The sequence below is a fragment of the Varroa jacobsoni genome, unplaced genomic scaffold, assembly GCF_002532875.2.
Source record: "Varroa jacobsoni isolate VJ856 unplaced genomic scaffold, vjacob_1.0 scaffold_567, whole genome shotgun sequence".
Classification (NCBI taxonomy): Eukaryota; Metazoa; Arthropoda; class Arachnida; order Mesostigmata; family Varroidae; genus Varroa; species Varroa jacobsoni.
Genome location: NW_019213469.1, coordinates 13,332 through 28,788, shown reverse-complemented (window position 1 = coordinate 28,788; position 15,457 = coordinate 13,332).

The following is a 15,457-nucleotide window of genomic DNA, read 5'->3' as shown; positions in this document are numbered from 1 at the left end:
GTCCTTAAGCTCAAGCCGGCTCTATTGATAATTTCTAGCCTTGTGCCAAGAAGGTCCAAGCGGCTGTTGGAATCACGCTGCAACATCCGGACGTCGTGAACATACACCAGGCGCATTCTACAGTGCATGGTACCCAGCAAGCTATTTACCAACCATTGGGATGTTGACAGAGAATCCACAAGGACGAGCGGCGTGAAAAGTAAACTGGCACTATCTTCACGGGAGTCGCAAAGAGGAAGTTCGTCCTTGTCAATAGGTTTATTAGTTTTCCGGTAAAAACTTAGAAGATCGAGTGAGGTAAATAAACGGGCTCCGGAAAGAGCATCATCTATCTCAGTAATGCTTTGATAATACAATTAGTCGGTATTGTGCTAGCCTCCTCGTCGATGATCTCTTTCCATTGAGTATGAGACGCTCCTTTTTACACCAAAACGAAGTGAAGAATGGTCTCCTCTCGGGATGGTATGTGATGTATCGTAAAGTCCGCTGTAGACAAGTCGAGCGCTTTTTAAGCATGTCCAGGAAAAAATCCGTGAGCGGGATCTTGCTGGGCGTCCGCGAAGGGCGTCCCATTTCGAAAAAATAATACGGTTTCTCGGCCTGGTAGGTGTTTATCCGACTTGGTGATTTGCCGTAAACACGCAGGCCCAGCTCAGCTTCGTCATACCGAGGTTGGACAATCTTCTAAATTTATGAGCAAAATGTCGCATGTCCTGCCAGGCGTTGTTCTTTCATGCAACACGCTATAAGGCATTACGCTTATTCACCGGCTATGCAGAGGTCGCTTATTTGTAGCGTACCTAAAGGGCGCATCAGAGCGAAATACTCACAACGTTAAAAAACTGAGAACCGCTGTTGCTGCAATTACCACAACCTTCCTTATTCAGATGTTTTTGTACAGGAACGGCCGCCTTACATCGTAACCGTCTATGTTATTGTTATTGCTGCTGTTACCTATGCGCGGACATGAAATTGTTTCTTGCAGGTCCTGGAAATTTTTGGTCCGCTCGGAATTCGCTGCCGGGACGATAGCTTTTGTTGCATCTAACAACGAACAATGGAATCCTGTAGTCAAAGGCCAACGCTACGAAATGTCATGACACGTCTTCGTGAAGGAATAATACGAACATCGCCAAGTTCTCAATATGTGCTAAGAGCAAATGGAAATTGTGCACAGGATTTGTCCTGTTCAACAAGGAACGCTTAGAGTCATCATCGAACGGTTCCGGTGGCGGCCTTGTGTTAGGGTTGATGTAACAAGGTCGTTCGATGCAGCTTTCGAAAACCGAGCAAGGCCTCTGCTATGTATGATACATCGGTGAGGAGAGCCTCGGAACCCAGTTAATTCTTCGAGTCCAATTAGGTAACGCCGATTGTGGGACGTACGTGCCGCCATCTCGCTGGTGGTTCATTCGAATAACTGAAACTAACGATCCAAATTTATGCCTTTGAGTGTCGTAAGCTTTGCGGCATTGTGTGCTGTCGTGGCAGGCAGATACGCGTTACTTTATATATGCATATATAATTGAATTCTCAAAACAGGCTAATTAGTGGATGAAATCACTAGGTCCTTAAGTAATAGAAGCCCAACTTAATGAAGAGAATTATTTTTGTGATTTTTCTTTTTGCTCGAGCACAATAGTGGTACGGTTAGGTTAGGGTATGCTAACCTATAATGGTCCATAAATTGCAACATATTAACGATCTCCATCCCAAACCACTCCCGTATAATCCCTTTCCGATAGAATTCGAACAAAACACAGATGTTATGTCTATTGGCTACTCACAAAGCTGAGTACCTATGTAATTAGGTCTGTTTAAAAACTCTTCTAGATTGAGCTTTATAAACTGTAACTCCACACGTTTCATTCTTCTGTTCCTATATGTCCGCGATATTTTTCAAGGCAGGGTTCTCAGCTGACGTATTCAGACACTTTTCTTTAGAAAATGAAAATATACTTTAGTTATCTTTGGATGATTTCTTACTGGTATAAAGTGGGTTTGAATTGATATAAGTAAGATTAAACAAATTTAGTTCAAATAATACTCCTGGTGGAGTCACCTTTTTTTTTTTTTTTTTTTTCGATAACTGATTAGTGGCTAAAACATATATCAAATGATAAGGTAACGCTTGTGTTTTCTCCTATAGCTATATGTATACGACACGAATTTGACAGAAATACTCTTCTACAGGCTTGTACTAGGGTTCACGATGCTTTCAGTTTGCCAAGGTTTATTTACAGGGATTAGCGATGACATTTATTTAAACTGTTATCAGCTTCACGTCTCGGCCGGATAACGTGTTGAGTTTGCACGGCATTGCCTCCCGCCGTCCGCTATTTTAACAGCATTCAACTCGAATTATAATGAGTGAGGAATTGTGCAGTCGTCTCGTGCGACCGAAGAATTTGTGGAATTTTCCTTAAAGCTCTTTTTCCCTCTGAGTTGTTAGGAGAAACGTTAGAAAGGCCGATGCTCTAAGCTGTATAGCCTCCTTGTGAATGTTAGCTATGGCCTGTCAGGCATCGCTTTTTTCTGTCCCGCTTCCCCCACGAATTGTGTGAACACCCACCCACGATCTCATTTATATAGTAGTTATAGTTCCTCTCTATAGCAGCAGTGGTCTCGGCACCGCCACCGCCGCCCCCCCATCGCCATCCTGATACCGCAGACGTATACAAGTCAAGAGGCGTGTACAGCTTTTGTCGACGTGCACCGTGTAGTACAGTGCGAGTAACGCTAGCGGGCTCAAGCTATACGAGCCGAACAACTGAACGCGAAACGAGGAAACGTACTTACCGCATATGGCTGAATTACGGGTGCGAAGGTGGTATGCGACGAAGATCGGCTTCCCAGACAAGGCGTTTGTGCTAGTCCCAATGCTGATGTTTTGTGCATGGCTCAGGGACTTGCTCGCTAGGAGGCGCACGTTACGAAAGAAGAAAGAACTCATTTCAAAGAAGTCGCATAAACGGGGTGGCGGCCGCATCCGGGAATAGTACTTCGTTCGCGACATACATTCTCCATTCGCTCGATCCCCTCTTTATTGTCTGGACAAAGTGGGGCAAGAGGAAACGCGCAGCCCCCTGCAACTATTCTGTTGGTGCTAGTTGCAGGCCAGTAAGGAGGGTAAGGCCAGTAGCGCACGACGCTAATGCTTTGTCAGGTGGCAAAGTCACGAACAGAAGCCGATCTAATGGCTATTCTCGCATGGCCAATCGAGGCAGCTTTTCTACTTGCTTTTGATTTGTCGCTATAGATATTTAATAAAGAAGATACTTTCGTTTGCATTGATAACCCTTGCCTAATTCCGCAATCTCACATGCACGGTAAAAGAAACCAGCGCATAAATCCTGCCTAATGATCGAGCCATCATAACAAATGAAAAATCTGCTTTGCCATTTTGTTTGTCAACTATTTTATCGGTTTCACTGTGTTCAAATCCTCAGTGTACGGTGACGCGCGCTCCATACGCGCCCTCGATACGTGCGTCAGTTATGCAACGACAACAAATCGAATGGCGAAAACCTATACATGAGAAATGACATTTACGTAAAGCGAGAAGTCAAATTGAGACGCGCCAATCTGGATAAGGTAGAGTAGCTTGGCCTATTTCAGGCATATTATCTGTGCAGGTCCCAAAAGGCAACATAGCACAACGAGTACAAGTAATGCTATTCTGATCACCAAGTAACCAAAGCTAATTTAGTTCGAATAGACGACTATGGGTTACCTTCTGATCGTACGACGCCTGACAGTTAAGTATTATTACTTTATCTAACAGAGAGTAGATGATTCAACGTATGCATGCATGTATTCGAACCATTGACCAACAATCAAAATCATAATAACGTTGGACAACTAGAAAATATAGTCACCAGTAATCTTTTTGTTACCTAACTTACGAAAAGTCAGAGGACGTATTCAAAATAGACATAGACATGTTGGTCCAATGCTACCATACGATTATACTACACTTCTCTGAGCAAGCAGAAAGCCGAACTTTATACAGCAATCACAATTATAGAAAATACGAAATGTCACTAAGCGCCAAAAAAACGTTCAATGATTTTCATGTTAAACGGTGGCCATATGCAAAACTATGATGAGCGATAACGCGCCCTTGCGTAAAATCATTCTTTCATTGTTCAGCCTAGTCGTCTGCGCACGCACGTTCTGCATCTAAAAAATATGTATATATAACAAACAACACAGGCAGGTTAGACAAACCAGCGCTTTACACCTGGCCCTTGTTCAATATCTCTAGCTATTTTAGCGTAAGCCAGTTACGCACATACAAAGCTTCTCAGTTGAGCATAATCTGCCTTGTAGTCCTATCTGCTATAGGGAGTAATCTCCCCTCCTGTTTTGTCAGATCGCTTGACCCTCGTTTTATCCCTACAACTCCGTCCACCCTTTCACTATTGTCCAACGCTGTCTCCACTTCGCCCGGCTAAATGACTCCAGCGGGTGTCGTTTCACGACCCACACTCTCTTTTACCCGCCTTCAGTGCCGTCTTCATTGCTTCCCCGCGACCGATCAAATTTGTTGCCACCATATACAAGGACGACAGGGTGTACATCTCATGACCGACTGTATGGTCCTCGTACAATAGGTGGGCGATGTTTCCCTGTGTATGGGTCTGTCCTGTGTCAATGACCGATCGGTAAACGTTAGTTAGAGTAGCCATGGTGACAACTACGGCGAATTTCCTTATGAGCACTCTCTAAGATTGCATCAAAGTATCTTTGATATAATTCTACAAATTACTTTTAGCAGTAACCGTATGGCAAGGAACATCGATAGGCGTAAACTCGAAAACTTAAAGTGTCACTTAAATACGCCTTGGACAGAAAATTCCGACGGATTGCAAGTTAAAGCCTAAAAGCTATTAAAAAGCCTAAAAGAACTAACCGCTGAAGCAAATATGGACCATCCGATTGGACCAAAACCAAAATATTTATTTATCAAATATTGATATTATAAAATATCAAATATAGCTACTCTGAGCCATTTTGATGAACTTTTGAGCCCTTCAAACCGTAACTCTACCGAGGATTTTTTTTCCTAGACTTTACAAAAGCTACATGGAAAATGACGATAGCGCAACCGTTGATAATAGAAAGTTGTTAGTTTTATTGACGCCAAGAATAGGTATGCCCACTACGGCCGGCAGCATACTAAAGTTTGTCCGAATTTGAGTGCCTCGCCCGGTACAATCACGACTCAGCTTTGTTAAACCGCCTGCAAACGTCACAATTTGTCTTGTTTATGGCCCTTTTCCTCCCCTGCGTTGCTGCTGTCGTGTTGCCGTTGCGAAATACGTCCCAACAAAGGGCTGTACAGTGGACGCTTCTTACTCCCCTTCCTCCAGCGGCTGGAAGATGTCTGGGTGGAAGCGATAGAATCAGCCGGACGGGCGAACAGACAGAGAAATATATGAAAAAAACACTGGCGATATAGAAACAGCCTTCTTTCCGCAATTCGTCCCATTCTGCTGTAGCTTCCTGCAGTCGCTGTTGCTGTTATGCTCGAGCCAGTCACATCGGCAACGAAAATACGGCTACAATGACAACATACTTGATGTAGCTAAAAAGATAAGATTCAGAGAAACCGTATATACGTAGGAATGTGAAGGCAGCGCCCAAAGCACCAGTAACATTAAGGAAAAGGGAAACATTACCGAGCACAAATAGGAAGGGGACCGAATTAGTACCGAAAAAAAAAAGACGAAAACAGTCTCCATCTTTCCCTAAAGAGGGCGCATCACGATGACCGACGCTTCCTGGCTTCGTTTTCTTGTCTCCGACGCGTACTCGCTTGTGGGGTCCTAGTCGTTCTTTCTCTTCTGAACATCGATACCTGCTTGATCCGCCCCTGCGACGGGGAGCGCGACTATGATTCCCCATAGTATGAAAAAAATCTATGGCCGTAAAAAGCTAAAAAAAAAGAAACTTTCTCTAAACACGGATTCCGCTTAAGCGTACTCCTGTTGCCGCAGGCAATCGACACCACATTTCCACAAACTGGCTACGAACGCAGAACAGATAGAGCAGTTTTTGCCAGAGCCCAACAGCTGAACCACATCTTTCTTTAGGCTTCTTCTCATACAGGTATATCCTAGAGCCATACCTACTTGTCTGCCTATCCACTTACCTAGAACCGTTCCGTTGTATCTCCTCTGGCTGGCTGTCGTAAGGTCAAGACTAAAGGGTGGCAGTGATGGAAACGGCCGATAAATCTGGCCAGGACCAAGCATCATTTAACTATCTCGTAGTGGACTCAGCCACGTGAAAGGCCTCCAATAGTTGATTAGCTAGCACCCGTTTGTAGAAGTAAAATGAGACGAACGTAATCAAAAGAGAAGGAAAGAGGTATGAGGACTACCGGCTAATAATTATAATGATTATAATAAGATGAGATTGGCCATTACGAATAGAGGAATATTTTATTGGAGAATTAGGTCTGTAATACAGGTTAACTGACAAGCAAGGCTGTTTTAGTGGCACATAAGAGAAAGAGAGACCCCTCATGCTAATCTGACAAAAAAAGTACGCGCTATTCAAAGCTATCTTATAGAATATACTATGATGTTATCAAAAATTCAAGTTTTCATATTCAATTCATACACAAACATCCAAATTGACTTCTCTGGGATCTGTATAATGTGACCCAATAGGTGAGTCATTAGCTAATGGAGCAAAACATAAAATGACGTTTTACGTTGTGCCAAGTGTATAGCCCTGGAAAATTAGATCGATACTCACGGATCAGCATTGACGTGTAAAAAGCTTTCCATCAAGCGCAGGGAACCCGGAAGACCTGAACCCTATTTTGCATCATGTCACTGTAAATTTATTCAATCACAGTAGTAACTATAGCTAGTAAGAAACAAGGCACATAAATCGAACTGGGTAGTAATCACTATAATTGCGTTGCCATCATAACGGCATAACGTTGTCGAAAAAGTATTGGCCGTTTCAAAGACAGAAAAAAAAAAAGACAAACTTTTAGATCTTAAGGTAATACCACTAAACTAAATACACTTTTACCTATGACACCATAGTGATATCTACTTACCTTAGTCTACGGCCGTGTCATTATAATGGTGGAAGACGACGCTTTTTTTGTTTATTAATTACAATGAACTTTTTTTAGTAACTTGTTGTAATACTGTTAGTTAAACGACACAGATCCGACCCGATCGTTTTGCCATATGGTAGCAACCCATAATCTCGATTCGCCAATTGTCGAGCACACCTTTTTATTTGTACATTATTGTCGTATATAGTGCATTTTTCGTTAGCCTTCATTAGTTAGTTAGTCAGACTTCGTTGTGTTTTTCGTAGAAACGATCGAGTAAATTTTTTTGCCTCAACTCTTGCGGCATCCAAACAGTGAACTTTTTCTATATGTAGCCAGCCTTTAAATTATTTAAAGGCCTTGGCTGGGTATGTTAGGTTCCTTGACGGTAACATGGGTGCCTAGCTGTGAAGCTTGCTTACCTTCTGGGAAAAGTTCATCAGTTTTTTTCGTAACTGATCAACCACCACCAACCAAGGTTTAGAACTAAAGCGAGAGAATCATTCTTGAGCCATCTGTTCCAACAGCGCATCTAATCATAAACAGCACCAATTTTTTCATGGGTTTGGCCAGCATCTGTGCCCCTATTGTAACAAAAATATGAATTTTTCACAGACATCTATCTTGTGTATGAATGAAGACATAATAACAATTTTCGTAATCACACATCTACAACTGCTACATCTCAGCTTCTAAATGATACCATCACCCGCCCGACGCGACTCGTCTTTCCCAGGATATGTGACTTCTTTTTTCTATAACTTTTCTAGCCTGAAAAGTGGTCGGTGTTTTTTCAACAAACCAATACACAGACGCCTTATATCGATGGTCCACTGACTACGCTTTGGCCTTTTACGGTATGAAAGCGTTATGTTCGATACTGCAGTGGCGCGATCTGTCGTTTTTATTTCTATTGTCGATAGAAGCCTTATTGTCTGGCTCCTTACAGTCACATCACTTACATTTCCCATACAGCCAATCCGCTCCCCACCACCAAGATCCGCTCGTTGACACTCGCGTAAACTTTATGATTTGAACTTTTTCTCTGTCTATAACTAGTCAGAACCCGAATTCCCAGGCGACGCTGTGCTCAAGTATAATAGTCTTGGCTGAAACAGCTGGAATTGTTCATGACGACAGTAGAGCTGAAATGGAACCGGGCCTTATTATGCATCAAGTTGATGATTTTCTCAGAAGCTAGTAGTGATATATCCGTCTGTATTTTTTGGTCCTTCTCAGATTTTCAGATTAGCACATTTATAACAATCACGGAATCGCTAGACGTCTGAGGAGAACAGAGGCGACCCCTATGAACAGAGCAGGTTTACGTGTACAATTCAGTGACTGCAATATCGACTGCGGCTTCTACTTAGGTAAACTCGCTTTGCTTAATACGTTAAACTTACCAAACAACTTGATTGAGTGCAGAGTCTGCATTGCTTTGATTGGCCCCAATTACCCTTTACAGAACTGCAGTACTAATATAATGATTCGCAGCTGTTCCTACTCATGCGCAGATGAAGAGCCATTAATAGTCCTAAAATACTATCATCATTAGTACTGCAAGGACAATCGATTCATCAGACAAGCGAGAACCTTGTTCCCTCCTAAAAATTGGCACTTTTCTGCTCACAAACTGCATCCTATACCGTATATATTTATCTGGTACATGATATTTCATGTTTCAAGTTTAAATTTATACAAATCAAATGTGTAATTGTCACTTCGCTGAGATAAACATTCAAAACGGTTCACCATTAGGTGTTACTTGAAGGATTGTAATAGATCCGAAACCCAAATTTCTATGACATACACAGATTTGGGCACTGATTTGGGTAAATCAGCCGTAGTAAATAATTCATTACATTCCTTAGCAGCTTGTTTTTAGCAGCTTTATAAATTACACTAGAGAATATCGTATTTTCAAAGAATCACAACCCGTAACGAAATGTTCTATGTATAACCACGCACTTCGACAGATAGCGTAGCTTCACTGGACACAAGTACTACCGTACTGTACTTCCCTCGTAGACTTCTGCAATACTTTCAGTAAGCGTTCTCTCTATTGACAGCTACGCAAACGTGTACAAACGCCTGGATTTCTGGGTAAATAGTTCCACGTGTGCGTCTTATACGTATCTATATAATGTACGAATTCTGCGTGTGGAGCTCCAACGGGCCTGTGCCGTGCGGAGATGTCTTTACTGCCTACTACTTTCAACTATTAATTTTTTGTTCAGGATGTGACTAGCAGCTCCCTGTTGTCTTTGTCGATGTTGTCTGTCGTCGCGGACACCTACCACTAGAACGGCTGCCGTTCTCCCATGCCATGTTCGCCTTATCCCAGTCAGCAGCAGGAGTGACATCACCTCCACTGACGGCAAATCACCGCGACGGATTAGGCGGTTTTGTTGGGATCCGGAAAACACCCTTTTCCTCTACTTCTGTCCCCGGTGCTGACGGACTCCTCGCGGACCGACCCCCGCTTTACCGCAGTAACAGGCTTTGAGCAGTTCGTCCGTAAGCGATTCTGCTGCACCTCTGCGACTGAAGGACAAAATACAGGCAACGAGGAGTGTAAGCGGCCGCATCACCATCGGTGTCAACAGTAGGAGAAAGATAAGAAGGGGCTCGCGCACGAAAGGGCAAACGAGAACGAGTAACAACTTAAACAATGGGCAAACAGTGACGCACAGTGCAGAGACCGGGTAGCTCAGCGTTGCACAAAGACGCCTGACGGACGCATTACACGATAGCAGCGGCGACGGCAGCAGCAACAACAGGAGCATTCCATGGTACAGCAGGACAAACCTGCAACAATGGCGGGCCGGCTCCTACTGACGACTTGGCGACCTCTTTGAGCTGTCATTCCACTGCGAGGTGTTAGCTATTTTCTTAGAACAGGACAGGACGCGGGGAAAAGGGTGGTGGACAAGCGCAAAAAGCGATGCCCGACATAGAAGCGTGTCGAGATGGGAGCAAAAGGCAGATCGGGGCGCTAGATGCGAATGCGGGCTAAGGCGCGATTATGGAAGAAAGCTCAATAACACGAAAGGATGTAATCACCTGAAACGATAGCCATGTAAATGGCGCTCTGTGAGAAAAGCAGTTTTCACAGAAGGTTAACAAAGCGGGCAGAAGAAACGGATGAAAGGGCGCAGGATGATGGCAAGACCACACTGCCCCAGAACAGAACCAAATGTAGTGCGAAACATAGCTCGAACCTTGTTTCTACGTGCCTCTGCCACCGCCGCCGCTGCCTCAAGAGAGCTCTGTTTGGCTGCATCGCCTTCATTGGAACTTTTTGTGTTGAAGTGCCCAACCAGCTCTAGGGGTTAACGTGAATCAGCTTGTCGTGTGCAGGTGGCCATGAATGCGCTTCTGCCACCGCGGACTAGGGCGTGCCTAAGTCTGCTTAAGTCTTCTACCAATGGGTAATACTATCTGATGACCAGGCAAATGACAGAGTCGCGTCAGGAACTTTTAAGGGAAACAGACACAAACAATTGCGACAAAAGCATAACATGCGGGAAAAAGCGCTTTCATCTTCTTTGTCTGATAGCCATTCATATGTGTTTGGTGCGGAAATTTAACAGCGTATACAGTCAGCAGCTCAGAAGAGTCACAGGTCGTATGGAAGATGCTATGATGTAGCAATTATAAGAAAATTATGCCCGCAATGTCTATTCAAATATAAGCTATATATAATAAAAATGTTAAGCTAAAAAAAGATTGTTGCTTTTCTAAATAGTGATGAAATTGAACGCATTAATCGGGATAAAAATATACATTATATATATTTAGCATTAAGTAGCAGAAGTCTTTAGTTTGACAGTTAAACAACAACAACGACACATCATATCTGTATCTACAATATAGATTTTAATAGAAATCAATAGGACCTAATGTCGGCAGCTGTAGCAGCAACTGTATGGAGCTTAACGAATCCAGCTAAGGAACGTAGCCGAAAACATAGAAGCACAACGTAAGTTATTCTTGGCTACAGCAGCAGCAGCAGCAGCAGCAGCAGCTCTGCGCAACTACCGTTTATCAGACGTCCCAACAGGCTTAATAGCCGGTAATTGTGATGTTTGCTTATAGGATTTTTTTCACTCAGTGATGGTTCTTGCATCCACCCCTCGCGTATATCGTTAATCGTATCAACGCAGGCCAACTTCACGTTTCGTTTTACCCTAGAAAATATTAGGCAAGGACTGCAAACTTGAATAGGACGCTCGTTTGCGCTCTTGCACCACTTGCTTCGATAGCAAAACTGACATAACGTTGGCCACACGATATAGGTTACGTCTGTTGGATAGGGCTGAGGATCGATGCGAAAAAAATAAACCTTTTTCGAGAGCTTAATGAATACAACGATCTTGGCGGCCATTAGATGCAAAATCGTACGAAAGCGACAATGCCGACAGCTAAGGCTAGAACGCCTTTCGCGTTCCGTCGCGTTTTGCGCCATTTCTACTACGCATGCAGAGCTAAATTCGGACAGACCATATCGCTTGACTGCGCCTAGTGTCTCCTAGACACGCCTTTGCCGAACAGGGGGCCAGCATCGAAACCTTACATGGTCTGAACTGATCGAGAGAAATCTGGCACAGAGGTTTGAAATGGGCATAGGCTACTGTGAGCCGCAACAGTGGTAGTCAACATGCATAAGGTGGAATTGTAATAACACGATTGACCTACAAATTTGTAGCCCTACCGTAAGGTGGTTTAGCTCATCTCTGGGTCTTGTCAAATTGGCAAAGCCTGCTACTGACAAAACAATGAAGGGCTGGCACGGTACACGATTAGGGTACAGGGTAAAAAAACGAAAAGTAAAAGGCCACTTTTACGATCACTACATGTTGAACTTATCCATAAGAGAGTGATTAGTGGTTAAGTCTGCGTCTGTAGATCAAGCTTTACTGCTTGATCTACAGACGCAGACTAGGAACGATTAAATACTGATCGTGCTGCGAGATTAAACATAGGAATACATGTTCTGAGCTATTGCTGCCAATGGCCGCTAGTTAGACTCCAGGCGTCTACATACAGCAGTGACTGTTGCCATGGGCTGGTAGGTAGGTAGATGGCTGAATGTTGTTCCTGAAATTTTTTTCTATAGGTAGACCTATCCTAATATATTCTTCGAACGTTTTTGGGCTGCGAAAGGTAATATACCTAATTTTAAAGGCAAAATGGTTGAACTTCCAGTTAGTTCAATGTATATTCCACATAGATTTGCGATAGATGTTAATTCATCTATTGAACTACATTGGAAACTTGCCATCTACTCGTTGTATTGATTGTAGTCGAAAAAAATAAAGGACGAGATTATTCGTCTAACACGCCAGCTAACGGTTAGAGCTTATACATCCTAATCACGCTTACACCAGTAGCTATTTATTTTCTATTTTCCTAACCGTCTCAATAAATATAGCCAGTCTTCTAATCAGTATCGCTACCGATCCCTAATACTAATTTCTAGCTAAACCAGCCAGTAACGGTTAGCTACAATAAATAAACAAGGCCGTCTGAAGTTCTATTAAATGATTCCGCAGTTTTTTGTGATCCAAATTTTCAGCGTCGTTTCTATCGGTATGCAAGATCCGGAATGGACTTTTTTTAAACGGGGTATGAAAAAGCGAGTTAAATTATGCAAAAAATAAATAAAACATTCCATTTATAGCCTCTGAGTCGAAAGGGAGATTATATCACTAGCAGACTTGGCTCCTCGATCTGCGTGTAACAGATAGTAAAACATTATTTTGATATTAACAAATAAACCGTTCGTTCCGATGCGGTTGGTCACCAATGTCATCTAATTTTTGCGACAAGCTGAAGTGTTTGTTTCTGTTTATATGAATCAAGGTCACATTTAGGCGATTCCCTATTGATAGTCAGCCGATTGCATTACTATCTAGACGAATAGGAAGGTGATCAATTGTAAACAAGAATTACTTAAGAAATCATAGAAATTGAATTACAACACGTAGAGTGCTTTTCTTCCAACTAGAACAGTTACAAAACAGCCCCCGGTGCTTGTCTGCCGCACAAATGATCTGGCCAAAAGACAATTTGCCCCAAGATCAGATTCGACAATTCTATGATCTAAACGTGTTTAGCTAAACAAGTCTCTTCTCAACAATGAGTCCACTTATGCATTGGCTTGTAGAAGATTATGGCGACAACCGATGACAGGCTGCGTGAATAGAATGAGGACCCTTCGTCAACCTGCGGCCTGCAGGAAGCGCGATTCGTTCACCGGCCATTATAATCGAGAGCCACGCCCAAAGTTGATTTATGTTTTCATACTTTTGGGCAATGTTAATCAATTGTTGGAGAACAAAATCTTTTCAACGCTATTATGCACCGATTGAGGTAAAATTGTACAATTTCCCTCTACTCCTTGCCGGACCCCCAGCCCCACGGTTTTCTTTGTCGAATCCGTGCTTCTGAGGTCGTTTGAAAAGAGCGCATCAGAAGTTAATTGGACAGAAAGCCAAACATGCTATTATCTGCGAGTGACAAGCACGTCCACACGTGATAGCCAGTGCTTTTAACTAGCTCAGATGTAAATGCAACGCCCTTCGGTGTCCGCTACCTGTCATGAGCTAATAACACAGCTTTTATTTTCGCCAATAGCGGGATCCTTGCTACTACTCTTATACCTGGATATATGCTCTAAAATATCAACAGAATAGTCGACTTGAAAAAAGGCCCTTTGGTAAGAACGTGACATCAGGCTAAGCGTGTAGGCGGGCTAGAAGTGAAATACAGGTTGCCGTATTGTTTCTGGCAGATATACTGGGAGTGTCAAGTGTATCATGACGAACGTGCCGAAAAAACGGATCGGTGGAACAGAAGGATCCATTTACTCAGTTAGCCCTTCAGATGTCACAGACCCGCATGGATACTCGTAAACAAAAAAAAAAAGAATATTTATAAAATATTGTACGTTAAGTGCAGTTCCTCAGACGATGACAAACGTACACTTTGCACAAAGCTACGCTAACAAGACTAGTACTCATTCAGTTTTATTACCTGCACAATAGAGCTACTCGTTGCGAAGTTATTATAGAGCGAACGCACCAGCCACGAGGCCCCCATAGATATCGACTAAACAACTGACTATTTCAAGGGAACTGTGCTTGACTTCTAATATACGTAGATTATTATAAATTCGCTGCAACGCCATTGCTTCGCTTTCAAAGAGTCACACTTTTAGCCATTTTCTGCCATGCTTGTCAGTTGAAGCTAGTGCCAACCGCACTTACCTCATGATTCAATTAACTAAACTTATATCATCAAACCATAGGAACTAAGGACACCCAGGAATACTTTACTGCGCATCTCATACTTGCGTACGCGTTCACGTGCACAATGCAGTAGGCGCGTAAATGTAACAACAAACAGTGGTCCCGTAACGGGGCAATCTGTAAATGGTATTGCAATCTCCGTCCCGTGAACAGAGACCGATCAAAAATAATAATTGAATTTCATCGTTATAGACAACAACGTCCAGCCTTCGTTTGCGTTTACCTATCGTGCCCGTTCATCCTCTGCCTTAAACTTTGTTATGCTTTAGTCTTCTTTATGCTAAAAGCCATCTCCCTTCAAGCTCTTTTCTGAGAGAGAGTACCTATGTCCTAGCAATTTGTTTCCGTCTTTGACTAGATTTTTATTTTAATTAAACGAACCAGAAATATAAACATGAAACGTATCGACAACTCGGCAATTACTGTGACAGCGCTCCCGCTTCCTAACAGCGATGATGAGATACAATAGCAGCAGAGTCAAGCATTATGTGGAAGAATTATGCAGATTTTATTAATAGGTAGTAGATGAAGCTGCTCGTCCATTGTTCAACTACTTTATAATATTAAGATCTAACTTACTAGCTTTTTAATTTCGTCTGTCAAACATTGCCGCTTCCTTCTCCTTTTCTACTTCTTCGTAGTTCTCTTTTCGGCCGCAATCGTCGCCGCAGACACCGTCGCTGAGGATGGCGCAGTGGCTGCGTGTGCTGGGTGCCATCTGGCCCCTTTCATATTTGCTCACCTCATCCTGATTTATGTGAAGAAAAAAGCGGGCCGCTAGCCCCTACGGACGTAAGAACACCGTACGTATGCCACACGCTCCTAGCCATACAATAGTCCGACACCAAAAACCGCGAGAAAGTGAAACTTAGCACGAATTAATATCTAATTATGAGTGCATGGTCCTTCAAATTTGCAAAGTCTTTTTCATTAAACGTTACATTAAGAGTTGTACTACCGGTTTGTGTCCGCTTCTCCTAGGCTTAGTAGCCCTAAAAATTGAAGCTTTTTTTACCGATGCCATCCATACACACACTAACGCCGAACACCCACAAAG